This window comes from Giraffa tippelskirchi, chromosome 6 (genome assembly GCF_054371585.1).
Source record: "Giraffa tippelskirchi isolate mGirTip1 chromosome 6, T2T-mGirTip1v1.2.pri, whole genome shotgun sequence".
Classification (NCBI taxonomy): Eukaryota; Metazoa; Chordata; class Mammalia; order Artiodactyla; family Giraffidae; genus Giraffa; species Giraffa tippelskirchi.
In genome coordinates this window covers 47,088,172-47,094,439 of record NC_137280.1, presented here as the reverse complement: position 1 = coordinate 47,094,439, position 6,268 = coordinate 47,088,172, and the positions used below count along the sequence as shown (strand labels likewise).

The 6,268-nt window shown below is 40.9% G+C and overlaps 1 protein-coding gene and 1 long non-coding RNA gene across 2 annotated transcripts in view; one reads left to right on the top strand and one right to left on the bottom strand.

The window, feature by feature from the left end:
* Positions 1–203: 203 nt before the first annotated feature.
* LOC145510971 (uncharacterized) lies at positions 204–5,579 on the bottom strand. The gene is made up of 4 exons (XR_014057311.1): positions 5,499–5,579; positions 3,279–3,344; positions 2,458–2,562; positions 204–424 (listed from the first exon to the last, which is right to left on the bottom strand). It is a non-coding gene; the product is annotated as an uncharacterized LOC145510971 (long non-coding RNA).
* The window catches only part of SGK3 (serum/glucocorticoid regulated kinase family member 3), a 155,400-nt gene continuing 149,497 nt past the window's right edge, over positions 366–6,268 (top strand). Inside the window, exon 1 of the mRNA XM_081503217.1 lies at positions 366–463. The gene's annotated coding sequence lies outside the window, so the exon portion shown is untranslated. The remainder of the gene's footprint in view (positions 464–6,268) is intronic.

Sequence of the window (6,268 nt, the reverse complement as noted above, 5' to 3'; positions counted from 1 at the left end):
CCCTCCCTGAGACTGCGCAGCCGCAGCTTTCGCTCTGCCCTCTGGGAATTAGAGTCTTTCAGCCTCTCTCCTGGCCATCAAGTACTAGAAGCTTGGGTCCACAAGGAACTACAAGTACCGTGAGGCCAAGCGGTTCGGTGCCCGCAGAGAGGAGGAAGAGGAAGGCAATAGGAATAGGGGCAGACAGGAAAAGACTCACTCACGTTGCCTGCCGGGAGTTGTAGTTCGAACTCAATCTCTTTTGTCGTCTTCTCTATTCTAAAGCCCAAGCAAAATGAGTATGAGAGACCACATTTCCTAGGATGCCCTGCGGTGCGACCAAGCTCACTTCCCTCTTAGGCGGAGGGAAGGATGCAGCGAAGCTTGGTTAAAAACAGTTAAAGGGAATGGGTGTCGGAAGCAGAGGGTCTGAAGTTCACGACTCCTAGAAGGGGAGGGGAATGAAAGGCTCTCAGTGAAGAAGGTACAGTAAATAAATATCCAGCGACATGGCGGGCTGGGAAGTTGAGTGAAATGGTCTAATCAAGGCTGGCGGTCATAAGAGAAAAAGGGGGAGAATAGTGAATTGATTCTCGGAGTGTTACTTAAATTTTTTTTTTCTGTCACACTCCTTTCTTCTCATTCCCGCCTCTATTACAAGCCGCTGAGGCTCTTGAGTCCCCTTTTCTGCCTTCCCTTCCCCCCATTGGGAATCACAGGCGCCATTTGTTTCCTCGTTCCATGTACGTCTTTGCAGTTTACGGTGCAAATAAAAATACCTTGGATGTGTATAGAATTTAAGTACATATCCAAAGTCTTTTAAGTAGTTTTGTTTGTTCCTTACCCTCAGAGAGTAATAACAGCTATCATTTATTACGTTCTTGATATATGTTTGTCATAGCATTTACATACACGATAACATTTGATCTTCATAATGTTATAATAACCTTGCTAGGAAATACTTCCGAAAAGGAAATGACTTGCTCAAGTTCAGGAGCTCTCAGACTTTAGTCTGTACCCATTTTACAAACAAGGGACATAGGCAGGAAAGGTTAGGCCAGTCTTGTACAAAATAGTAACTAACTTTCAGTCACTATGGTTTTATAGTTTACATAACATAATCACACAGATCATCCCACCCACACTCCTGTAACACCTCTACCAGGTATTGTTGACTCCATTTACAGAAACAGACTAGAAGGAATTAAGTTACTTGTCCAAAGTCAAATCACCAGGATCTCTCAGACCCAGAGAGTGCTTTTTATACCACTTCTTAGAAGAAAGAAACTTTTAAGGCCAGACCTTTTGTTAGGTCTCAGGATCTCCTCCTAGTGACTCAAGGGGCTGTAAGGATGTTTACTGTGTGCTAGGAAACTGTCTCCTCATGCAAAATACATTCATATATTAATTGAAAGCTAGTATTTTTTTGAATATTGTACAGTCAGCCCCTTTCCCTTATCATTCTGGAAACTCTTGCTTTCTGAAACCTTAGATAAGTGCACCACGTCAAAACTTCTGAAACATTTGGCACAAAATAGATACATCAGTACAGTCCATGACCCCATTGGAGTTTTCTGTAGCTGCCAAGTCTATTTTTACCGCGTTAGGTTTTTCTGAATAAATAAAATTTGATGCTTTGAAATGAATTGTCTATAAACTAGACATTCCTAAAAGGTATTAGCACTGACTTTCACTAATTATTATCTACAATTTTCTTCTAAAGAAATGCGTTGTAGAAATCCTTTAAATGTTAATTATTTTCTTGCTTAATTCTACCTGGCCTGTGTAAAATAATGGTATCTCTGTATAAGAGAGGTAATGTTACTTAACTTGAAGGGAATAATCTTCAATAAAGTTTTTCTTAAAGAATTGATTCATGCAGGAAACTGTGTTTGTTTCTATTTTAACAGTAGTTTGGTGGTACATTACACAAAAGGTCTTGGAACTGATTTTTAGTTTAAGTTGAGAAATTAGATATGCCTTTTAAGTGGAAATTATTTTCTACTGTGACAGAAAAGTTACACCTGTGGTGAAATTATATTTTTCTTATGACCAATGCTGAAGCTGCAATACTTTGGCCACCGGATGCAAAGGCCGGCTCATTAGAAAAGACCCTGATGCCGGGAAAGATTGAGGGCAAGAGGAAAAGGGGACGACAGAGGATGAGACGGTTGGGTATCATCACTAACTCAATGGACATGAGTTTGAGCAAACTTTGGGAGATAGTGGAGGACAGGGAAGCCTGGCCTGCTGCAGTTCATGGGGTCACAAGGAGTCGGACATGACTTAGCAACTAAACAGCAACAACGTGATGAAAGGCTAGGCAAACAAGAAAGATAATGCCAGTGTGCAGTTCTAACATTGTCATGTACTTTCATGTCAGCATCACCAAGTCACATTTTCCTTGTTGATGATAGATATGAACAGTGAAATGAAATTTTTAAAAATTGGATCTGAATATTTCGTTCTAAATTGTACCTTCACAAAATAACTACTTCCCTGCTGAAGACACGGGTAGCTTTTCTCTGGCTTGTCGATCATAATCCATTTGACTGGTCCAGTGTTTCTTTATCCATATGGAACCTAGATTAGTTAGAAACAAACTTCCAAAACTAAATTGGATATCTAAACCCATTTGTTACCATAGTTGTCCTACTTTTAAGGGTTATAATTTTGAAAGAAAAAAATAGAAATACCCTGGATTAAAGCATAGTTAATGGGAGGGAGAGGAGGTAAATTTTCAAGCAATTCTAAAATGAGATCATTTAACCTGAAAGTCATTTATTTAATGAATCTATAGATGCAAAGTTCAGAAGGTAAGAAAGATAACATAAATAATATATTAAAATTATTATATGTTGTGTATTAAATGATATTAACCAGGCTAAATTCAATATGTGACTTCTTTACAGGCACTTAGGCATGGATACCTATTAAGTAAGAAAAAGATTGTTAGGACAAAACATAAAGCCATAGGAGTGCAGAAAGCCCCTAACCTGCTTATAGGCAGGCAATACACGTGTGTCCTTCCACTTCCCCTAATGCCATGATCTTAATTGCGTAATAACCTGCTTTGTGAGATGCATAATAGTTCTTATTCTTGCCTCAGTATTCCAGATGGGAAAAATGACCTGGGCACCTAATGTTGGCTGTTCTGATACCCACCTCTTCTACCAATATCATCTCAGCATCACTTATATCTGAATTGTCAAAATTAAAACTGAAACCCTCTTTTTTTTTTTTCCTTTCATAATTTCTAGTATGGCACTTCTAAACTTCCTGTATTGCTTTTAACAAACCTGGTAAATGTAAGGAGCAAGAGGCCTCTGCTTGACAACGAAACAGTCATCATTGTTTGTTCTTTTCTATGTGGAAAAAAGAAGGGAAGCATAACTTTGGGGATTATTAGAAGTGGGCCTCATGTTTTTGCCTGTGAAAGGTACATCTCTACTGAGAATTGACTGTCACTTCAGATACCTACCGTGGACATTCACAAGCTTTGGTTGAAGTTTGGGGTGGATGTGCTGCTGCTGCTGCTGCTAAGTCGCTTCAGTCGTGTCCGACTCTGTGCGACCCCATAGACGGCAGCCCACCAGGCTCCGCCGTCCCTGGGATTCTCCAGGCAAGAACACCGGAGTGGGTTGCCATTTCCTTCTCCAATACATGAAAGTGAAAAGTGAAAGTGAAGTCGCTCAGTCGTGTCCGATTCTTCGCGACTCCATGGACTGCAGCCTACCAGGCTCCTCCGTCCATGGGAGTTTCCAGGCAAGAGTACTGGAGTGGGGTGCCATTGCCTTCTCCGGGGGTGGATGTGAGAGGGACTTAATTACTGAAGTAGGTATTATAGGAACTTAAAAGGAGAAGATTGCAGAAGTTAATCCCTGTCCCAAAGAAACATCCCAAAGGAACTCCAAGTCTAATAGAATGAATGTTATTGTTTAATTGCTAAGTCATGTCTAACTCTTTGTGACCCCGTGGACTGTAGCCCATCAGGCTCCTCTGTCCATGGGACTTCCCAGGCAAGAATACTGGAGCGGGTTGCCATTTCCTTCTCCAGAGGATCTTCCAGGCCCCAGGACCAAACCACATCTCCTGCACTGGCAGGTGAATTCTTTACTGCTGAGCCATGGGCTTCCCCAATAGAATGAATTGTTATTCAGCCGCTAAATCATGTCCAACTCTTTGTGACCCCATGAACTGCAGTACGCCAGGCTTCCCTGCCCTTCACTATCTCCCAGAGTTTGCTCAAATTCATGTCCATTGAGAATAAGCAGGCTAAACTAAATTGTTCCTAAATATAAGCAGAATAAAGAATATAATCAAAACTAATAGGATAACTGATTTACTTTGCTGTACAGAAAATTGGCACAATATTGCAAATCAATTATATTTCAAAAAATTAAAAAAAAAATCACAAGTGCTATGAAAAATTTATTGAGGACTTATTATAGGGCAGGTGTTTTAAGTATATTATCTTAATCTTTAAAACAGTCCTGTGAGGTAAGTAGGGTTGTCCTTATTATACAGATGAGAAGATTTAAAGCTGAGAAGTTAACATTATTTTCGTTATTACCACCCAGCTAGCAAGTAGCAGAGCTGGGCTTCAAATCAAGGTTTTCTTCCTTGTTCAGCACTCAGTCTTTCCACTGCATCATAGCTGCTTAGTGATTTGAGAGTGAATTCGCCAAGATGTGAGAGTGCAAATGGTGGCCAGGAGCCAAACTTGGCTTAGATGTGTTTTTGTTCGGCCAGAGGCAGTTTAACTTTGCAAAAAATGTGGACATGTTTGAGCAGTGGCCAGCACTTCACTCTTTAAGGTCATGCACCAGGCCCTCTTGAGACAAATTACCTCCCTGGCCCCAGGAAGCATTTGCATTTTCTATTGCTGGGCAGTCACTGAGGATCCGGAGAAGCAGTAGCTCTCAAGAGGCTCACAAAGAAGGTATGTCCAAGGGTAGACATTGTACACAAGAGCTGCAGAGTATTTGAGGAAGAGTGATTGGCAATACTTATCACTGTGTGAACATAAGAGAGGTCAAGTATAGGGCCACACGTTATGCCTTAGCACTGCTGCTGCTAAGTCGCTTCAGTCGTGTCCGACTCTGTGCAACCCCATAGACGGCAGCCCACCAGGCTCCCCCGTCCCTGGGATTCTCCAGGCAAGAACACTGGAGTGGGTTGCCATTTCCTTCTCCAGTGCATAAAACGGAAAGTGAAGTCACTCAGTCGTGTCTGACTCCTAGCGACCCCATGGACTGCAGCCCACCAGGTTCCTCCGTCCATAGGATTTTCCAGGCAAGAGGACCGGAGTGGGCTGCCATTGCCTTCTATGCCTTAGCACAGTTCTCAAACTTTTAGTGAGCTTTGGAATTGAATATAAAGCTAACATATGAATTGCTGGGCTCTACTCCAGAATGAATACATCTGGGCTGGAGCTTGAGAATTTACATCTCTAGCAAGTTCTCTGGTACTGCTGATGCTACTCATCCAAAGATCACACTTGGAAAATCACTGCTTACCTGACTTCAGGGCACTTTGAGGGAAGGTTTCAAAGCCAAGATTTTGTGTCTTGGTTTCTATTGTTTTAAGTCCAAAAAGAATCACTTGACATAGAATGTCTAGAAAATAAGTAAAAAAGAAGAAAATTACAGGGAACACTATGTAATGCACTGTGGGGGACCTGAATGGGAAGGAAGTCCAAAAAGGAGAGGATGAGTATGTTTATCTGATTCATTTTGCTGTACAGTAGAAACTAACACAACATTGTAAAGCAATTCTACTCCAATAAAAATTAATGTTTAAAGGAAGAAAATTAAGTCTGTTATCAATTGGATTTTTCAGTTGTTAACATTTTTGATGGACTGTTCAAGTCCTTTATTTCTTAAAAAAAAAAAAGATGGAGGGAGGATATCCTTTTTTAAGAAACCAAAATTGTATCATTCTCAGCCTTATCATAATAGCTATTAACACTGAGCATCTACTGTGCACCAGGCTCTTTACATTTATTTAGTTAATCCTTATAACATCCTTATGAGCCAGGTACTACTATTATATTTTTTATATTACAGATGAAGAAACTGAGGCACAGAGAAGTTAAGTAACTTGGTCAATGTCTCATTGCTAATAAGTGCCATGAAAGTGAAAGTGTTAGTCTCTCAGTCATGTCTAACTGTGACCCCATAGATGAGCCCACCAGGCTCCTCTGTCCATGGGATTCTCCAGGCAAGAATACTGGAGTGGATAGCCATTCCCTTCAGGAGATCTTCCCAAACTAGGGATCGAACCTGAG